The sequence below is a fragment of the Rhinoderma darwinii genome, assembly GCF_050947455.1.
Source record: "Rhinoderma darwinii isolate aRhiDar2 chromosome 11 unlocalized genomic scaffold, aRhiDar2.hap1 SUPER_11_unloc_14, whole genome shotgun sequence".
NCBI lineage: Eukaryota > Metazoa > Chordata > Amphibia > Anura > Rhinodermatidae > Rhinoderma > Rhinoderma darwinii.
Window position 1 is genome coordinate 12,455 of NW_027461845.1, and position 23,394 is coordinate 35,848.

Genomic DNA, 23,394 nt, shown 5'->3' on the forward strand with positions numbered 1-23,394 from the left:
AGCGCTCCCTAGGGTAATACCTTGAAAAAAAAATTAAATTAGTCTTCTCACCTTTTAAACCTCTTGGTTGATAAGAACATCGACTGGATGCAGTTGTCTCTCTTTTTGTAGCTTCTTGTTCTTCTGACACGGAGTACAGTATGTCTCAGGCTGGGGGATCTCTTTGCTGGACTTTGTTGTATGGTGGTGTACGTTCGTCCTGATTATGACCTCTGTTTTTGTAGCAGGAAGATGTCTTTCTTGTTTGGATGTTACTCCACGGGTTACCCAGCCTACTCATTCTTCAATGAATCAGTGACCATGTCCACAATTGATTACACAGGTATAATATAGATTTCATGATAGTTCTTTGGAATTAAAACAAATTACTTTTATGTATTTGTCTATCCATTTTTATTAGAAATACAATAAATACATTGAGGTATGTTTTTATTGACATGTGTTGCTATCAGCCAGACAGGAAAAAAATATGGATGGCCTTGGGAATCTGTAGGGGCAGCTGTTCTACAGGAAAGGGAGTGCAGAGACCCTACCAAACAGGACGAGGGGAGGAAGTCCATTGCCGGGCATCTGAAGAGACTTGCCATTAAACACCCAAAACCATTGTACTTCACCGCAGCCCTGCGAATCATGGACAAGGCTTCATTTTCAAAGACTTCTGGACAGTTGTCTTTTAATTGGATGGATCTTAAAAACCCCTTCTGGACAGTGGGGGATGGGAAGGAGGAGGTGTGGACGGATGACGTTCCGGCATTCTTAGATGGACATTAGTGGTTCATATCTGCTGCCTCTTTAGCTTTCAGACCTTGATCTGGCACATCCCTTTCCATGGCTGATGTTCTCGACACCAGGGCTTCCTCCTGCTGATGTTGTACGGTACATTCCCTTCAGTTCTGAAACAAGAATAAATAAAATGTCCTAGTGAAGAGTTGCTCTCTTGAAGATATTCCCCGTGACCCACACCAAGACCCTTTGTCTGCCAGGTAGGTAGGGCGTTCTATGTTCAACTAAGTTAAATAAATTCACAAGTAAATCTGCTCAACTTTAAGATGCGGTTAACAGAAATGTTTAATAACAGGGACAGATAGGGCGGCAAGCGATGGTAGAATTTTATTTAAATACGCATTTCTGGCACGACTGGTCCCTTTATCTGGTCTTAACCTGACAAAGGGACCAGTCAAGTTTAGTCCCGGACCAGTCCGGTCCAGAAACACAGTCAAAATAAAATGGGTTTTACTTTACCGTCCACGTGTGAAGTATTTGTGTTACCCGCCGCTTACCAATTTTTAAAGGGGAACTCCAAGAAAAATTTGTCATGCAATCAAAGGCGCAGTGCCCACCCAAACTACATCGCAGGATTTTATTAAAAAATTGGCTGTTATCTATTGGATTACTCCAATATGTAAAGGCCAATATCACTAACAGCTCCTGGCTCAGCCAGCAGAGGTGGGGTCCGGAGCCGAATGGGACCCAGAGCTGCTGAAGGAGCGGGAAGCACATAAAGGGGATTTGTCCGGGGTCTGAATACATTTTAGTGTTTGGTATTAAAGGGGTTTTCCAGGCTTTATAAAAATTGTAATTCAAACTGAAAATTGCACCATTTAGCAAATACCCACCTTCTAATTCTCTGCGGCTCCAGTGCCGGCGGTTCACAATCCCCTGCCGGCCTGTTTGCATAGGCTGGACCAGTGATGTCCCGTATCGGCACATGATCGCACTAGTTAATCACTGGCCACAGTGGTCACGTGCCATACTTACTTAGATCACTTCTGCAGGCGATACCCTCCCTCTATACTGTCCTTACTGTAAGGTTTTTATAGTGAGGACAGAATACAGGGAATATCTGGTACACAAAGCGTATTCTCACTAACCCTGCCCCATGACAAGCCATGCCCAATGAACCACGTTCTGTCAAAGGTAGGCCCTGTCAAGTCCTGTCTCAATCCATCTGAAACCAAAGTGTCCCTAGAAAGAAATGCCAAATATTGTCAACTATGCTATATTAGGGTATAGTATGAAGAATCAGTGCAGTAGGGTCTATATACTACTATATACACAAAGCTGCCATGTGCCGAACATTGCAACACACCCTTTTCATAAAAGAGCGATAATTCCAGTCCTGCAGTCACCCTGATGACCTTATACTGTGCCAGTACTTGAGGTAGGTGTGCCCCTTTATATATTACTTGCAGCCAGAATTGGCACCGGGATTATCAGCTCATTGACAAATTCTTGATGTCACATTTGTGTCTTGATGTCACCAGTCTGAACCAATCCTACGCCACTTGCTCTTTATAGAATTTTCAGAAAAAAAAATTCCCCTAGCAATAAATACTGCATGTAAATATTATTCTCATTACAATACAACAACAAATAAATGGAAAAAGCGCCATATCCCTATTAGGTCCCGCGGACATCATAGAGGTGGTCCTTGACTTCCAGTCCTGCAGTCACCATGAAGACTTTGTGCTGTCAGTGCAGGCAGAATAAAGCTGACATGGTGACAATGTAATGTTTTCTATGTACTACTACTCCCTGTACTGACTGATAGTAGAGAGAATGGACTAAGCTGAAGGATTCCCGACTCTTATCAATTCTTTAAATAGGGAATATGCCCTGAATACTAACCCCAAATTTATATTCCATTCATAGTAGGGCAGATTTACTATTCAAATTGAGCCAGAATTATGGCGTACATGTTGTGCGCCATATTTATTAATTGTTTTAGACACATTTTGCGGCGTGCTTGACAAGGGGCGTGGCCTAGAATAAAGGGGCGTGTCTTAAACTAAGCCAACCAAGAGGTGGTATAAGGAAGAGAAAAGTGTCTAACATGTCTAGTAAAATCTATCATACATCGTGCACGACTGTGAGAAATTTGGCGCAGTTTCTGACTTCCTTGTATCAGTTTACACTGTGTAAAACTCAGATAGTTTTAGGCCCCATGCACACTAACTTATTTTTGCGGCCGCAATTCACCCGCAAATCTGCAGGTGAATTGCGGCCCCATTCATTTCAATGGGCCCATATGGGCACACGACCTTGGTTTCCACGGTCCATGCATTGCCCAGGAACCTGGACCGCGAAAACAACGGACATGTCTTATTACGGTCGTGTTTTGCGGTACAGGCTCATAGAAAATAATGCACGCGGTCATATGCACGGCCCGCGATTTGTGGGCGGCCGTGGGTGACACTCCGCGGACGTACGAGCCGTAAGTCACGGTCAATGCACCTCACTACGGTCGTGTGCATGAGGCCTTAGTAAATCTGCCCCATGGTAATACCAGTGACAGCCCGCTCTTTCCCGGGGGGGTACAGTCCTCCGCACATCTTCATCCACTTCTCATCTTGTCTGTGCCGGATACTTTTCTCCTTATACCTGAGAAGTAACAAAAATAACATCAGAAACTAAAAAACACAATTCCAAGTATTTCTCCCCATTTCTAATAATAACATTTCCTGCAGGTGAATAATGGAAAATATAAAGATATAAATATATTCAGGCCTATGTGTCTGTCCAGGGGGTCAGTGAGGGTCCTGCCTGTTATATGGGGGGAGGTCTCGCTGCACAATAACGGGGGGGGGGGGAAATGTCTGTACATCAATATATATTTGTCTCTAGGAGCCCCTACAAAGTCTCAGTGAGGGGCCTGCCTGTTATACGGGGGGAGGTCTCGCTGCACAATAACGGAGGGGAAAATGTCTGTACATCAATATATATTTGTCTCTAGGAGCCCCTACAAAGTCTCAGTGAGGGTCCTGCCTGTTATATGGGGGGAGGTCTCGCTGCACAATAACGGGGGGGGGAAATGTCTGTACATCAATATATATTTGTCTCTAGGAGCCCCTACAAAGTCTCAGTGAGGGCCCTGTCTGTTATACGGGGGGAGCTTGTATACAGCGTTAGTAACACGCATGTCACTCCAGTATAGATATTTTGGGTGCGGGTTCTTCGCCCCCACTGTCCATAGTTTAATTAACACCTTAAGAAAATGGATCATCACCAAGAAGTTTTATTTAAAGGGGTACTCCCATCTTACTATTTATCTGGGACTCACACCGATGTGGAAAACGGAGGTCTCTCCCTGACCCTGTCCTGCTTTGTTCCCAGATCCCTGTCCCGTCTAATGGCTGCTGATTCCAGGTGGAGAATGACTTGGGAAAGGCCTCGCACGTCCCTCTCTCTATTCTGATCTATGGAAGTTTCGGAAACAGCTGAGCGCTGTTGAACTATTTGCGTAACTCCCATAGTACAGAACCGAGAGATCTGCGTGCATGAGCATAGGTGGATATCACATAAACGTCTGAGATGGAGAAAACCCTCTAAAGAGATTATGTAATTAAAGGGGTTGTACATAATTAGAAAAATAGAGCTGCTGTCTTCCAAAAACAGAGCCACACCTGTCCACAGGTGATGTGCGGTGTGTGGACAGCTTAGCCCTATACATTTCAATACAGAAAAGCTGCAATACCACACACAGCCTCTGGACAGAGGTGGCGCAGAGCTTCCATTTGGGTCATAGAGAGGGTCTCCAGCGTGATACCCCCCTCTATGATATCTAAATACCCTTATAGGGCATTTCAGGTGTAACCAGAAGTTAAGGTGATACAAAAAAATATTCCATACATGAGATTTACTTAATGGAGATATTGTAACAATAATTACTGAAAATATGTCATTGACTTTTTCCTCCATTGTAGGAATAGAACCCGAGAAGCCACGTTTTGGACTACGGAACAGTCGATCCTCCGGATGAAATGCTGTGTGGTTGGAGCGCAGTCCCAGGAGCGCTGGTGTTGTTGTGCTGATCCATGTTCTTCTTATCTGGAGCTTGTATACAGAACACGCGATCCTTCTGGTCCGACCTACTAACAGATATAAGCACAGCCTAAACACACACGTAATGATATATAATAACATAACATGAACATAACATTACTATGTATCAGCCCTGATACGTCAGTCTCATCATATTTCTGGGGTCCCCGCACACTGGATATACGTTACCTCCTGTGATGATGTCACTTCCTGTATTTCCTGTATGACATGGCTGCTCTTCCTCTTCCCGTTTCCCTTTCTGATGTATTCCTCTTCCTGTGTGATAAGACGTGTGCTGTTACCTCCTGTGATGATGTCACTTCCTTTATTTCCTGTATGACATGGCTGCTCTTCCTCTTCCTGTTTCCCTTTCTGATGTATTTCCTCTTCCTGTGTGATAAGACGCGTGCTGTTACCTCCTGTGATGATGTCACTTCCTTTATTTCCTGTATGACATGGCTGCTCTTCCTCTTCCCGTTTCCCTCTCTGATGTATTTCCTCTTCCTGTGTGATAAGACGTGTGCTGTTACCTCCTGTGATGATGTCACTTCCTGTATTTCCTGTATGACATGGCTGCTCTTCCTCTTCCCGTTTCCCTTTCTGATGTATTTCCTCTTCCTGTGTGATAAGACGTGTGCTGTTGCCTCCTGCTGTGTATAACACGAGATGTAACATGTCTTATAAAACATGTCAATAATAATCGCAGAAAGCGAAAAACATTTTGTTCATTTCCATTCACATCAATGGTTATTTGTTTGCAGCCGTTTTTCTGAGCCGTACTTGTCTGTTTTTAGAATCAACTACAGGGAGATTTGAGATGTGGTTTGAGAATTTCTTTCCTATGTAAACCCCACCGATAAGGACAGCTAAGAAGCCTCAGTTATCAGCGAGCGACCCCATCATTAGAGTAAGCAGAGTGCCCCCATACAGTGCCAGCAGAGTATTGTCCCTTATACAGTGCCAGTATACTGCCCCCTCATAAACAACACTACCAGCAGAGACCCCTCAATAACCCATATTGCCAGCAAAGTGCCTCCAATAATTAGTGCCAGCAGACGGCCCCCAATAACCTCTACAAGCAGAGTTCCCCCTCACAAATAGTCCCACCAGAGTGCCCCCAATAACCACTACAAGCAGAGTTCCCCCTCACAAATAGTCCCAGCAGACTGCCCCCAATAACCACTACAAGCAGAGTTCCCCCTCACAAATAGTCCCAGCAGACGGCCCCCAATAACCACTACAAGCAGAGTTCCCCCTCACAAATAGTCCCAGCAGACTGCCCCCAATAACCACTACAAGCAGAGTTCCCCCTCACAAATAGTCCCAGCAGACTGCCCCCAATAACCACTACAAGCAGAGTTCCCCCTCACAAATAGTCCCAGCAGACTGCCCCCAATAACCTCTACAAGCAGAGTTCCCCCTCACAAATAGTCCCAGCAGACGGCCCCCAATAACCACTACAAGCAGAGTTCCCCCTCACAAATAGTCCCAGCAGACTGCCCCCAATAACCACTACAAGCAGAGTTCCCCCTCACAAATAGTCCCAGCAGACTGCCCCCAATAACCTCTACAAGCAGAGTTCCCCCTCACAAATAGTCCCAGCAGACTGCCCCCAATAACCACTACAAGCAGAGTTCCCCCTCACAAATAGTCCCAGCAGACGGCCCCCAATAACCTCTACAAGCAGAGTTCCCCCTCACAAATAGTCCCAGCAGACGGCCCCCAATAACCACTACAAGCAGAGTTCCCCCTCACAAATAGTCCCAGCAGACGGCCCCCAATAACCACTACAAGCAGAGTTCCCCCTCACAAATAGTCCCAGCAGACTGCCCCCAATAACCTCTACAAGCAGAGTTCCCCCTCACAAATAGTCCCAGCAGAGTGCCCCCAATAACCACTACAAGCAGAGTTCCCCCTCACAAATAGTCCCAGCAGACGGCCCCCAATAACCTCTACAAGCAGAGTTCCCCCTCACAAATAGTCCCAGCAGAGTGCCTTCCTTTATGCAGCTACATCATGTAAGATCTTCCCTAGTTTGGAAGTCTCCAGGACAATCTGGGAGAGAAGACAAGTGTGATGTAACCTGGTTGCAGTGTGTAAATGTAGCCTGAAACATCACGTGTAGCCCCTAAGTCTATGTTCACATGTTACATATTTATTGCAGATTTCCATGGTCAAATTGACACATGAAGTATGAATGTGAATAGGGTTCTAGAAAACTGCATAAACTTGCAGCAGTAACAATCTGCAGTAGATGTAATGCAAAGGAAGCACAGCCAAATATGCTGCAAAATCCACATGTAATATATGGAGAAATATTAGGCCTAGTTCACACAGAGCGTTTTTGACGTGGAAACCGCAACGAAAACCGCATCAAAAAACGTCCGAAAACAAATCTTATTGATTTCAATGGGATGCAGAGGCGTTTTTACCACGAGAAAAAAACACTCACAGGAAAAAGCAGCGTCAAGCCCTTTCTTCAAGCGTTTCCGTCTCTGACCTCCCATTGACATCAATGGGAGGCAAAGAAAACGGTTTTCGCAGCATTTTTGCATGCGGTGCTCAATGGCCGTGGTCGAAAAAGGCGTCAAAAAAGCGGCAGAAGGAATTTTGAGGCAGATTTTTCCACCTGCAAAAAACATGGTGTGTAAACAGGGACTTCGTGTCCACATGTGACCTACTCTATCCAATCACAGCTGTAATTCCAGCCAAGGCTGCCTAAGATTATGTTCACACCCCCCACTTCTCCTGCGGTTTGGCCGCTGCAGCCCGATGAGGAGGGATTATAACTAGAAATTGTGGCTATAAAGAACATGCAGAGGTTTCTGTGTGACAGTCTAAGGGCATGACCAGACGTGGCGGAGTTCTGCATACACTGTCCGCATCAATGCCGCACATAAACTGCGTTGCAGATTCTGTCGCGGCTTTGCCTAAAATGGGCATTAAATTGATGCGGACTGGCCGTTGCGTATTGAGGGGGAAAGGGCTTCCCTTCTATCAGTGCAGGATACAGAGAAGGGACAGCCCTTTCCCTAGTAAAAGAAAAATAAATTCATACTTACCGGCCGTTGTCTTGGTGACGCGTCCCTCTTTCGACATCCAGCCCGACCTCCCTGGATGACGCGGCAGTCCATGTGACCGCTGCAGCCTGTGATTGGCCTGTGATTGGCTGCAGCCGTCACTTAGACTGAAACGTCATCCTGGGAAGCCGGACTGGAGGAAGAAGCAGGGAGTTATGGGTAAGTATGAACTTCTATTTTTCTTACAGGTTGATGTATATTGTGATCGGTCGTCACTGTCCAGGGTGCTGAAACAGTTACTGCCGATCGTTTAACTCTTTCAGCACCCTGGACAGTGACTATTTACGGACGTCGCCTAGCAACGCTCCCGTAATTACGGGTGCACACACGTAGTCACCCGTAATTACGGGAGCCCCATTGACTTCCTCAGTCTGGCTGTAGCCCTAGAAATACATAGGTCCAGCCAGAATGAAGAACTATCATGTTAGTAAAACCAGTACGCTCCGCAGCACACATAACATCTGCGGACTTCATTGCGGAATTTTCACTCTCCATTGAAGTCAATGGAGAAATTCCGCAATGAGTCCGCAACAAGTTCGCTACACGTCCGCAACAGCCAGTGTATGCTGCGGACACCAAATTCCGCACCGCAGCCTATGCTCCGCAGCGGAATTGTCCGCAACGTGTAAACGAACCCAACTAAAAAGCTGTGGAAAGCAATGGAGAAACGTGTACGCTGCGGATTTCTGCTGCAGACTATCCGCAGCGGAATTTCAGAGCAATTCCGCCACGTCTGGTCATGCCCTAAGGCTCTGTTCACATCTGCATTGGGGTCTCGTTCTGACGTTCCCGTCAGAAGTTTCCGTCAGAACAGGACCCTGAGCAGACACAAACTGACACCGACGGAAACCAGGGGTTTCCGTTTCCATCACCATTGATTTCAGTAGTCGACTACGCTATTGCTTCCGGCAAAACTACGGGTCCGGTGCACAAAAGAGACAAACGGAAACCACGGGCACCGGCTCCGTCACCATTGAAATCGATGGTGATGGAAACGGAATCCCCTGGTTTTCATCGGTGTCTGCTCAGGTTCCCGTTCTGACGGAAACCTCCGACGGAACGTCAGAACGGGACCCCAACGCAGATGTGAACAGAGCCTAATATGGATGAGAAAGGGGAGGTGGGACTACTCATTGTTTATTATGCCCGGATACTGAACTGGTATTACTAGTATTATACCCTGTTCTATGAACTTTACCCGCTGGAGTACCCCAAAGATGCTTGTACCACTGATCGAGGTGCCATGTGTTTTGTAGTAAAATTTAATTGGTATTTGATTATTTTTTTTACAGTTAATATTTATTAAAAATGAGGTTTTAAAGTTTTTTGCCTGGCAGTGATAGTTTGATATTTGTCCAATACCTATTTAGTTCCATTTTTCATGGATATTATGAGGTGGGACGACTCACCTAACCAGTATGTTCCTGACGGGAGCTGCATGCGTCCATCTCATCAAGTCTCCGATCTCCTGGCAGCTCCACTTTGTACAGATCCTACAATGAAAATCTATGCAAAAAGTTTACACCAAAAAAACTGAAAATTCTACTGCGGAACCAGGATTGTTGTTGTGTGGCAGGGCTGCACCTCGCCCTTCTGCTGCCGGAGGTAAACAGTGAAATAGCGCCCCCACCTGCATCACCATAGAGTGGCCATGTGGGGTAGAGAAAAGATAGCAAAGAAAATATAGAAAACCTTTATGTTTACATGTAGTAGAAATCTATTTAATACAAGTGAATAATATTTATAAAAATCGTAATCACATGCTGCGTTAGGCCTCATTCCCACGACAGGGTTTCCCGGCCGGGTGCCGGCCGTTCATAAATCGTCCGGCACCCGGCTGCATTAGGAATAGTAGACCCCTAATGGGGCTATTCACACGACCGATTTTTTGACGTCCGGGGAAACCGGCCGTCAAAAAATAGGACATGCTCTATCTTCGGCCGGGTACCCGGCCACCCGGCTCCCATAGAAGTCTATGGGGCCGGGTAATACCCGGCCATCACCGGGATGTGTCCCGAGTGATGGCCGGGTTTTCCGGCGCTTGCGCTCCATCTCCTCCTCCTCACAGCGCAGAGTGCATGTGAGGAGGAGGAGTTGATGCCATTCTGACAAATGGCATCGCTGTACACTGTGTTGCAGGGCCGGGGTATACAGCAGGTGGAAGGGAGCGCTGCGCTGGCTCCCTTCCCCTGCTTGTTTTAAAAGCGCCCTGGCCCGGCGACACCTTCGATGGCGCCGCTAGCAGCTGCTGCGGCTGCTACTACTGCAGCGACGCCACTATAGCAGAGCAGGGAGGGGGGGAGGTATCTCCCCGCTCTGCTATGTGCTAGCCGCACTTTAGCTCCTTGAAGGAGCGGAATCCCCGTGTTTTCGGGGATTCCGCACCTGGACAGAGCGCTTGATGTCTCTGTCCATATCTGGGCAGTGACATCAGGGGAAACTCCTGAAGCGGAATCCCCGAACACATGGGGATTCCCCTTCAGGAGTTGCCGCTGATGTCACTGTCCAGATCTGCCCGGCCCGGCACGGATGCAAAACTTTATGCAAACCGGCCGGGCAGAATGGCCGATTTTACCGGCCGGCACTCGGGCTTGGGCGCGACCCGGTCGTGTGAATCCCGCCTTAGGCCTCATTCACACGACAGGGTCCGAGTGTCGGCCGGGAAAATCGGCCGATTTTCCCGGCCAGTTTGCATCCGTTCCGGGCCGTGTTGCCGTTTTTACCGCCCGATTTGCATCCGGTTTTTTCCCTGACCGTTTTTTAATCGGATTAATTTTTTGCACTTTACTTTTTTTTTTATTACTATGGTCTGTCCCTCAAAGGTCCAAAAAGACCTTTTTGGAACTTTTAATATTTTTTTTCTTTCTTTTACACCATGTTTTTCCCTGTAACTGGAGCTGCACAGGAGACAGAAGCAAGCCAGGGGCAAAGCAAAGCAGGTCAAGCGGAACTGCAGCAAGGCAGAAGCACGGCAGAAGCAGGCTGGAGCAAGCAGCAGTGGGGCCAGGAATCCAAAAGAATTACAAGCACTGAGGGAGAGAACAGGGCAGGTAATAAAGGACAGGGGGCGGAGCTAACTCCGACAGACCAGGCCGCGATAGGCTCTCCCACTCCTGAGCCTGCCACCCTGGTTGGTGGGAGATGGTGTCAGTCGAACAGGTCTGGCCTCAGGTGTGGATTGATTAATCCCAGGAGTATACCTAGATGAAGTACCTGGCAGATCCCTAACAGATGGCATTGGAGATCAGGAACTCTTGGCCATAAAATTAGCTCTCGAAGAATGGAGACGTTTGCTAGAAGGTGCTCATTATCCCATCACTGTCTACACCGAGCACAAAAATGTATTGTATCTGCAAACGGCATATAGACTAAACCCTCATCAAGCAGGTTGGACTTGGCTTACCCAGTTGCTCTGGTTGTACTGTAATCTGGTTCGTAGTTGACTGTTTTTTGAAGATGGCGCACTTTATTCCTCTGACCGGCCTTTCTTCTGCTAAACGTCTGTCTAATCTCTTCAGTAAACACATTTTTCGTCTGCGATGACTCCCTAAGCATATCGTGTCCGATAGAGGAGTGACATTTACTTCAAAGTTCTAAAGGCCACTCTGCAAGTTGTTTGAAGTTAAGTTGGATTTTCTTTCCGCCTACCACCATTAATCTAATGGAGAATTGGAATGGTTCAACCAGGTTTTGAAAACTTTTTCAGCAATTTTGTGTCCGCACTTCAAGATGACTGGACTAGTCTCCTTCCCTGGGCAGAGTTTGCTTATAATAACTACACCCGGGAATCCACACCTTTTTCCTTGGTTTATGGACAGCATCCAAGAATCCCTCTGCCAGTTCCAACACTGTCCAAAGTTCCAGCAGCCAGTTTCACTCAATTCTTGCACAAAGGGCAGGAGGCCAAGGAGTCTATAAGTAAAGGAGTAGGCCGATTGAAGGGAAATGCATACAAGAAGTATAGAGTTCCTCCGCAAGTACATTTGTTTGAGGACCCACTGTTTTAAATTGGATCCTTGGTTTTCTACAAGCTCCGACTCCCACAGTCTTTGAGAACTCCCAAATGTTTTCATGTGCCTCTTCCCAAGTCTCTGTTCCGGAATCACTTCTCCAAGAAGTTTCCGCGTTCTCCTGCTTCCTCCACTCCTGATAGAGTATGAAGTCAACGGGATTCTGGGCACCAAGAGGTCCAGAGGGAAGCTCCGGTACCTGGTCAATTAGAAAAACTTTGGTCTGAGGAGAAATCTTGGGAACCTGAGGAAACTGATCATGCTTCATCTCTCCTCTGGAAATGTTGTCTTCACTTTCCCCACAAGGCTAAAAAGAGGGGGCATAAGGCTCTCTGCGGCTGCCATATACTTACCTCTACATGACGTCCTCTGGCTCCTGGCCACCACCACATACCTCCATCACTCCGGGACATACACCAACTAACCCACACTTACTATATTACACTCATCCAATATATACCTACCTATCTGCACTGACTATATTACACTCATCCAATATATACCTACCTGCACTCATTATATTACACTCATCCATTATATACCTACCTGCACTCACTATATTACACTCATCCATTATATACCTACCTATCTGCACTGACTATATTACACTCATCCATTATATACCTACCTATCTGCACTCATTATATTACACTCATCCATTATATACCTACCTGCACTCATTATATTACACTCATCCATTATATACCTACCTGCACTCATTATATTACACTCATCCATTATATACCTACCTGCACTCATTATATTACACTCATACATTATATACCTACCTATCTGCACTCACTATATTACACTCATCCATTATATACCTACCTGCACTCATTATATTACACTCATCCATTATATACCTACCTGCACTCACTATATTACACTCATACATTATATACCTACCTGCACTCATTATATTACACTCATCCATTATATACCTACCTGCGCTCATTATATTACACTCATCCATTATATACCTACCTGCACTCACTATATTACACTCATACATTATATACCTACCTGCACTCATTATATTACACTCATCCATTATATACCTACCTGCACTCATTATATTACACTCATCCATTATATATCTACCTGCACTCATTATATTACACTCATCCATTATATACCTACCTGCACTCATTATATTACACTCATACATTATATACCAACCTGCACTCACTATATTACACACATACATTATATACCTACCTGCACTCATTATATTGCACTCATCCATTATATACCTACCTGCACTCATTATATTACACTCATACATTATATACCTATCTGCACTCATTATATTACACTCATCCATTATATACCTACCTGCACTCATTATATTACACTCATACATTATATACCAACCTGCACTCATTATATTACACTCATACATTATATACCTACCTGCACTCACTATATTACACTCATCCATTATATACATACCTGCACTCATTATATTATACTCATCCATTATATACCTACCTGCACTCATTATATTACACTCATACATTATATACCTACCTGCACTCATTATATTACACTCATACATTATATACCTATCTTCACTCATTATATTACACTCATCCATTATATACCTACCTGCACTCATTATATTACACTCATACATTATATACCAACCTGCACTCATTATATTACACTCATACATTATATACCTACCTGCACTCACTATATTACACTCATCCATTATATACCTACCTGCACTCACTATATTACACTCATACATTATATACCTACCTGCACTCATTATATTACACTCATCCATTATATACCTACCTGCACTCATTATATTACACTCATCCATTATATACCTACCTACCTGCACTCATTATATTACACTCATACATTATATACCTACCTGCACTCATTATATTACACTCATACATTATATACCTATCTGCACTCATTATATTACACTCATCCATTATATACCTACCTGCACTCACTATATTACACTCATCCATTATATACCTACCTGCACTCACTATATTACACTCATACATTATATACCTACCTGCACTCATTATATTACACTCATACATTATATACCTACCTGCACTCACTATATTACACTCATCCATTATATACCTACCTGCACTCACTATATTACACTCATCCATTACATACCTACCTGCACTCATTATATTACACTCATACATTATATACCTACCTGCACTCACTATATTACACTCATACATTATATACCTACCTGCACTCATTATATTACACTCATACATTATATACCTACCTGCACTCACTATATTACACTCATCCATTATATACCTACCTGCAATCATTATATTACACTCATACATTATATACCTACCTGCACTCATTATATTACACTCATACATTATATACCTACCTGCACTCATTATATTACACTCATCCATTATATACCTACCTGCACTCACTATATTACACTCATCCATTATATACCTACCTGCACTCATTATATTACACTCATACATTATATACCTACCTGCACTCACTATATTACACTCATCAATTATATACCTACCTGCACTCATTATATTACACTCATCCATTATATACCTACCTGCACTCACTATATTACACTCATACATTATATACCAACCTGCACTCACTATATTACACTCATACATTATATACATACCTGCACTCACTATATTACACTCATCCATTATATACCTACCTATCTGCACTGACTATATTACACTCATACATTATACACCTACCTGCACTCACTATATTACACTCATACATTATATACCTACCTGCACTCACTATATTACACTCATCCATTATATACCTACCTGCACTCATTATATTACACTCATCCATTATATACCTACCTGCACTCATTATATTACACTCATCCATTATATACCTACCTGCACTCATTATATTACACTCATCCATTATATACCTACCTGCACTCATTATATTACACTCATACATTATATACCTACCTGCACTCATTATATTACACTCATCCATTATATACCTACCTGTACTCATTATATTACACTCATCCATTATATACCTACCTGCACTCACTATATTACACTCATCCATTATATACCTATCTGCACTCATTATATTACACTCATCCATTATATACCTACCTGCACTCATTATATTACACTCATCCATTATATACCTACCTGCACTCATTATATTACACTCATCCAATATATACCTACCTCTCTGCACTCACTATATTACACTCATCCATTATATACCTACCTATCTGCACTCATTATATTACACTCATACATTATATACCTACCTATCTGCACTCACTATATTACACTCATCCAATATATACCTACCTATCTGCACTCACTATATTACACTCATACATTATATACCTACCTATCTGCACTGACTATATTACACTCATCCAATATATACCTATCTGCACTCACTATATTACACTCATCCATTATATACTTACCTGCACTCATTATATTACACTCATCCAATATATACCTACCTATCTGCACTCACTATATTACACTCATCCATTATATACCTACCTGCACTCATTATATTACACTCATCCATTATATACCTACCTGCACTCATTATATTACACTCATACATTATATACCTACCTGCACTCATTATATTACACTCATCCATTATATACCTACCTGTACTCATTATATTACACTCATCCATTATATACCTACCTATCTGCACTCACTATATTACACTCATCCAATATATACCTACCTATCTGCACTCACTATATTACACTCATCCATTATATACCTACCTGCACTCATTATATTACACTCATCCATTATATACCTACCTGCACTCATTATATTACACTCATCCAATATATACCTACCTATCTGCACTCACTATATTACACTCATCCATTATATACTTACCTGCACTCATTATATTACACTCATCCAATATATACCTACCTATCTGCACTCACTATATTACACTCATCCATTATATACCTACCTGCACTCATTATATTACACTCATCCATTATATACCTACCTGCACTCATTATATTACACTCATACATTATATACCTACCTGCACTCATTATATTACACTCATACATTATATACCTACCTGCACTCATTATATTACACTCATCCATTATATACCTACCTGCACTCATTATATTACACTCATCCATTATATACCTACCTATCTGCACTCACTATATTACACTCATCCAATATATACCTACCTATCTGCACTCACTATATTACACTCATCCATTATATACCTACCTGCACTCATTATATTACACTCATCCATTATATACCTACCTGCACTCATTATATTACACTCATCCATTATATACCTACCTGCACTCATTATATTACACTCATACATTATATACCTACCTACCTGCACTCATTATATTACACTCATACATTATATACCTACCTGCACTCATTATATTACACTCATACATTATATACCTACCTGCACTCATTATATTACACTCATCCATTATATACCTACCTGTACTCATTATATTACACTCATCCATTATATACCTACCTATCTGCACTCACTATATTACACTCATCCAATATATACCTACCTATCTGCACTCACTATATTACACTCATCCATTATATACCTACCTGCACTCATTATATTACACTCATCCATTATATACCTACCTGCACTCATTATATTACATTCATACATTATATACCTACCTTCACTCATTATATTACACTCATCCATTATATACCTACCTGCACTCATTATATTACACTCATCCATTATATACCTACCTACACTCACTATATTACACTCATCCATTATATACCTACCTGCACTCACTATATTACACTCATCCATTATATACCTACCTGCACTCATATTACACTCATCCATTATATACCTACCTGCACTCATTATATTACACTCATCCATTATATACCTACCTGCACTCACTATATTACACTCATACATTATATACCTACCTGCACTCATTATATTACACTCATCCATTATATACCTACCTGCACTCATTATATTACACTCATACATTATATACCTACCTGCACTCATTATATTACACTCATCCATTACATACCTACCTGCACTCATTATATTACACTCATACATTATATACCTACCTGCACTCATTATATTACACTCATCCATTATATACCTACCTGCACTCATTATATTACACTCATCCATTATATACCTACCTGCACTCACTATATTACACTCATCCAATATATACCTACCTATCTGCACTCACTATATTACACTCATCCATTATATACCTACCTGCACTCATTATATTACACTCATCCATTATATACCTACCTGCACTCATTATATTACACTCATACATTATATACCTACCTGCACTCACTACATTACACTCATCCATTATATACCTACCTGCACTCACTATATTACACTCATCCATTATATACCTACCTGCACTCATATTACACTCATCCATTATATACCTACCTGCACTCACTATATTACACTCATACATTATATACCTACCTGCACTCATTATATTACACTCATACATTATATACCTACCTGCACTCACTATATTACACTCATCCATTATATACCTACCTGCAATCATTATATTACACTCATACATTATATACCTACCTGCACTCATTATATTACACTCATACATTATATACCTACCTGCACTCATTATATTACACTCATCCATTATATACCTACCTGCACTCACTATATTACACTCATACATTATATACCTACCTGCACTCACTATATTACACTCATACATTATATACATACCTGTACTCTTTATATTACACTCATCCATTATATGCATACCTGCACTCATTATATTACACTCATACATTATATACCTACCTGCACTCATTATATTACACTCATCCATTATATACCTACCTGCACTCATTATATTACACTCATACATTATATACCTACCTGCACTCATTATATTACACTCATACATTATATACCTACCTGCACTCACTATATTACACTCATCCATTATATACCTACCTGCACTCATTATATTACACTCATCCATTATATACCTACCTGCACTCACTATATTACACTCATACATTATATACCAACCTGCACTCACTATATTACACTCATACATTATATACATACCTGCACTCACTATATTACACTCATCCATTATATACCTACCTATCTGCACTGACTATATTACACTCATACATTATACACCTACCTGCACTCACTATATTACACTCATACATTATATACCTACCTGCACTCACTATATTACACTCATCCATTATATACCTACCTGCACTCATTATATTACACTCATCCATTATATACCTACCTGCACTCATTATATTACACTCATCCATTATATACCTACCTGCACTCATTATATTACACTCATCCATTATATACCTACCTGCACTCATTATATTACACTCATACATTATATACCTACCTGCACTCATTATATTACACTCATCCATTATATACCTACCTGTACTCATTATATTACACTCATCCATTATATACCTACCTGCACTCACTATATTACACTCATCCATTATATACCTATCTGCACTCATTATATTACACTCATCCATTATATACCTACCTGCACTCATTATATTACACTCATCCATTATATACCTACCTGCACTCATTATATTACACTCATCCAATATATACCTACCTATCTGCACTCACTATATTACACTCATCCATTATATACCTACCTATCTGCACTCATTATATTACACTCATACATTATATACCTACCTATCTGCACTCACTATATTACACTCATCCAATATATACCTACCTATCTGCACTCACTATATTACACTCATACATTATATACTTACCTGCACTCATTATATTACACTCATCCAATATATACCTACCTATCTGCACTCACTATATTACACTCATCCATTATATACCTACCTGCACTCATTATATTACACTCATCCATTATATACCTACCTGCACTCATTATATTACACTCATACATTATATACCTACCTGCACTCATTATATTACACTCATCCATTATATACCTACCTGCACTCATTATATTACACTCATCCATTATATACCTACCTATCTGCACTCACTATATTACACTCATCCAATATATACCTACCTATCTGCACTCACTATATTACACTCATCCATTATATACCTACCTGCACTCATTATATTACACTCATCCATTATATACCTACCTGCACTCATTATATTACACTCATACATTATATACCTACCTGCACTCATTATATTACACTCATACATTATATACCTACCTACCTGCACTCATTATATTACACTCATCCATTATATACCTACCTGAACTCACTATATTACACTCATCCATTATATACCTACCTGCACTCATTATATTACACTCATCCATTATATACCTACCTGCACTCATTATATTACACACATACATTATATACCTACCTGCACTCACTATATTACACTCATACATTATATACCTACCTTCACTCATTATATTACACTCATCCATTATATATCTACCTGCACTCATTATATTACACTCATCCATTATATACCTACCTACACTCACTATATTACACTCATCCATTATATACCTACCTGCACTCACTATATTACACTCATCCATTATATACCTACCTGCACTCATATTACACTCATCCATTATATACCTACCTGCACTCATTATATTACACTCATCCATTATATACCTACCTGCACTCACTATATTACACTCATACATTATATACCTACCTGCACTCATTATATTACACTCATCCATTATATACCTACCTGCACTCACTATATTACACTCATCCAATATATACCTACCTATCTGCACTCACTATATTACACTCATCCATTATATACCTACCTGCACTCATTATATTACACTCATCCATTATATACCTACCTGCACTCATTATATTACACTCATACATTATATACCTACCTGCACTCACTACATTACACTCATCCATTATATACCTACCTGCACTCATTATATTACACTCATCCATTATATACCTACCTGCACTCACTATATTACACTCATACATTATATACCTACCTGCACTCATTATATTACACTCATACATTATATACCAACCTGCACTCACTATATTACACTCATACATTATATACATACCTGCACTCACTATATTACACTCATCCATTATATACCTACCTATCTGCACTGACTATATTACACTCATACATTATACACCTACCTGCACTCACTATATTACACTCATACATTATATACCTACCTGCACTCACTATATTACACTCATCCATTATATACCTACCTGCACTCATTATATTACACTCATCCAATATATACCTACCTGCACTCATTATATTACACTCATCCATTATATACCTACCTGCACTCATTATATTACACTCATCCATTATATACCTACCTGCACTCATTATATTACACTCATACATTATATACCTACCTGCACTCATTATATTACACTCATCCATTATATACCTACCTGTACTCATTATATTACACTCATCCATTATATACCTACCTGCACTCACTATATTACACTCATCCATTATATACCTATCTGCACTCATTATATTACACTCATCCATTATATACCTACCTGCACTCATTATATTACACTCATCCATTATATACCTACCTGCACTCATTATATTACACTCATCCAATATATACCTACCTATCTGCACTCACTATATTACACTCATCCATTATATACCTACCTATCTGCACTCATTATATTACACTCATACATTATATACCTACCTATCTGCACTCACTATATTACACTCATCCAATATATACCTACCTATCTGCACTCACTATAATACACTCATACATTATATACCTACCTATCTGCACTGACTATATTACACTCATCCAATATATACCTATCTGCACTCACTATATTACACTCATCCATTATATACTTACCTGCACTCATTATATTACACTCATACAATATATACCTACCTATCTGCACTCACTATATTACACTCATCCATTATATACCTACCTGCACTCATTATATTACACTCATCCATTATATACCTACCTGCACTCATTATATTACACTCATACATTATATACCTACCTGCACTCATTATATTACACTCATACATTATATACCTACCTGCACTCATTATATTACACTCATCCATTATATACCTACCTGCACTCATTATATTACACTCATCCATTATATACCTACCTATCTGCACTCACTATATTACACTCATCCAATATATACCTACCTATCTGCACTCACTATATTACACTCATCCATTATATGAGAGATTAGTAGAGGAGATCTCCACTTTTGATATTAATTTAAAATAGATTATCCCTCCATGCTCAGGTGTACACCACCTATTGAATTGTAGAAGTGATAGGAAAAGGGGAAAGGAGGAAAAGGAGCGTGGAGGGTTAAAGTCGCCTTCAATTAAGGTCTATTGATACCGACTGGAACAAGAGCAGAAAGATTGTGTTGTGCAATGTCCCCTATTATTATTGCCACGTTGTAAAGTATTGATTGTTACAATGTGTCATTACGACTTTTATCTAATTCACCAAGGTGGAAATTTTGTTTTTGGTTTAATCACTTTGGTGAGAAATAGAAGAGGTAGTGCTGCAAGGATGATTAGTATATGTAAAATTCCTTGCATACGCACCCCGCAAGAGGTTATATTCAGATTATGTGAGCAACTGCGTATTGCTTGATTGCGTTTATGGTGTTATTCCAATTGGTTAGTTGGTTATACTGTTGTGCAATACGTTTTATGTACAACGCTATTGCTTTAATCCCAGTTGGATATACACCGTATTCAGCAATATGAGCACTATCGTTATGAACTGCCAATTCCTAGTATATACTGTATTACATTCAGGCGGCCGTGCACATAGGTAGACAGGCTCTGTTTGATTTGTAAGTATTACTAGATAAATTCAATTATGAGATTTGCTGGTTTTTTACGTCAGCAAATACTCAGAATGTAAGCTATCAGAGCCACGGCAGCTCGGTGGCCTATAATGATATTACCACCACTTCTATTTCTCACCAAAGTGATTAAACCAAAAACAAAATTTCCACCTTGGTGAATTAGATAAAAGTCGTAATGACACATTGTAACAATCAATACTTTACAACGTGGCAATAATAATAGGGGACATTGCACAACACAATCTTTCTGCTCTTGTTCCAGTCGGTATCAATAGACCTTAATTGAAGGCGACTTTAACCCTCCACGCTCCTTTTCCTCCTTTCCCCTTTTCCTATCACTTCTACATATCAGAAAGGACACAACTTATATAGCATATAGGTTCAAATTAACATAAGTGAAAAAAAAACGCCAAATCTGACGGGGTCAAGGTGCAATCGTGACGTCACTCCCGGCTTTTTTACACACTGTTCCCATCGCAGGGCTATGAATGCGTAATGTATTTTAACAAACAAGCCAAATATTTACTAGTAGACTGAGATACAATTGAAAGAATGAAAAGAAAAAATGAAGAATAAAATAAACGAAAAAATGAAGAATGTAGCTGGGTTGGAATGAACGAAGCCGAGACGCGGCTTCGTTACCAGGACAACCAAGCGGGGATCAGAGCGAGGGAGGGAATGGATAGATCTATGCTTGCCGTAGGTAAGATATTGAACAAATTAAAAACTGCTTAAAAAACATGTATTATTTAAATACGAGATGCACATAGATACAGTATCAGACATAGATATTCTTTTGTGACAGCACGGATAAAACATTAGATAACTAAATTTAGCGTGGTTCGCAACTTGGTTCGGTCCTGATTTTGATTGGAATATGTAGCATATTTTAAAACTGGAATGTAATTTAATATGAAGATCTTATTCTTTACAATACCTAATACTATTCTTGCTGAGAAACATCCCATACTTATTCCCTTAGTGACAACTAAACCCCTTTCCCACCACTCAGACCTGGATTGCAATTCCACACAATCCGGTCCCTTACCTAGCAAAGGACTAATTACTGAAATACCTCTGAATGCCTTTAGGGCATCTGATTTGGATTATCACTACTCCAAGTTATTTTCAATACCTGAACCAATGGAAGTCCTGACTATTCCTGACTCCCCCTCCTCCTCACATAACGATTCCATGGAAGATAGCTTGATTTCCTTACTCCAACTATCAGTGCACAGCACCCCCCAGTCTTCCCCTCCTGGCACACATACAAGCCCTCGTAGGAGCTTTTCCACATCTCTACCTATCATAGACAACCCCTCCAATATTGATTTAGCAACATCCTTACTTGACATCACCTATGCAGCAACCTCTTTTTTGGGCCTTCCCTCAGAACTTACCAGACCCCCATTAACCCCCACAGTTTCCAGCAACGACATTCTCCTACCATATATAATGAGCCCCAAAGCACAAACCATCACCCGT

General features: G+C 40.9%; 1 long non-coding RNA gene across 1 annotated transcript; it reads right to left on the bottom strand.

The window, feature by feature from the left end:
- Positions 1-386: 386 nt before the first annotated feature.
- Positions 387-5,207, bottom strand: LOC142698006 (uncharacterized). Its single transcript, XR_012865639.1, has 4 exons — positions 5,011-5,207; positions 4,669-4,871; positions 3,287-3,381; positions 387-893 (listed from the first exon to the last, which is right to left on the bottom strand). It is a non-coding gene; the product is annotated as an uncharacterized LOC142698006 (long non-coding RNA).
- Positions 5,208-23,394: the final 18,187 nt, after the last annotated feature.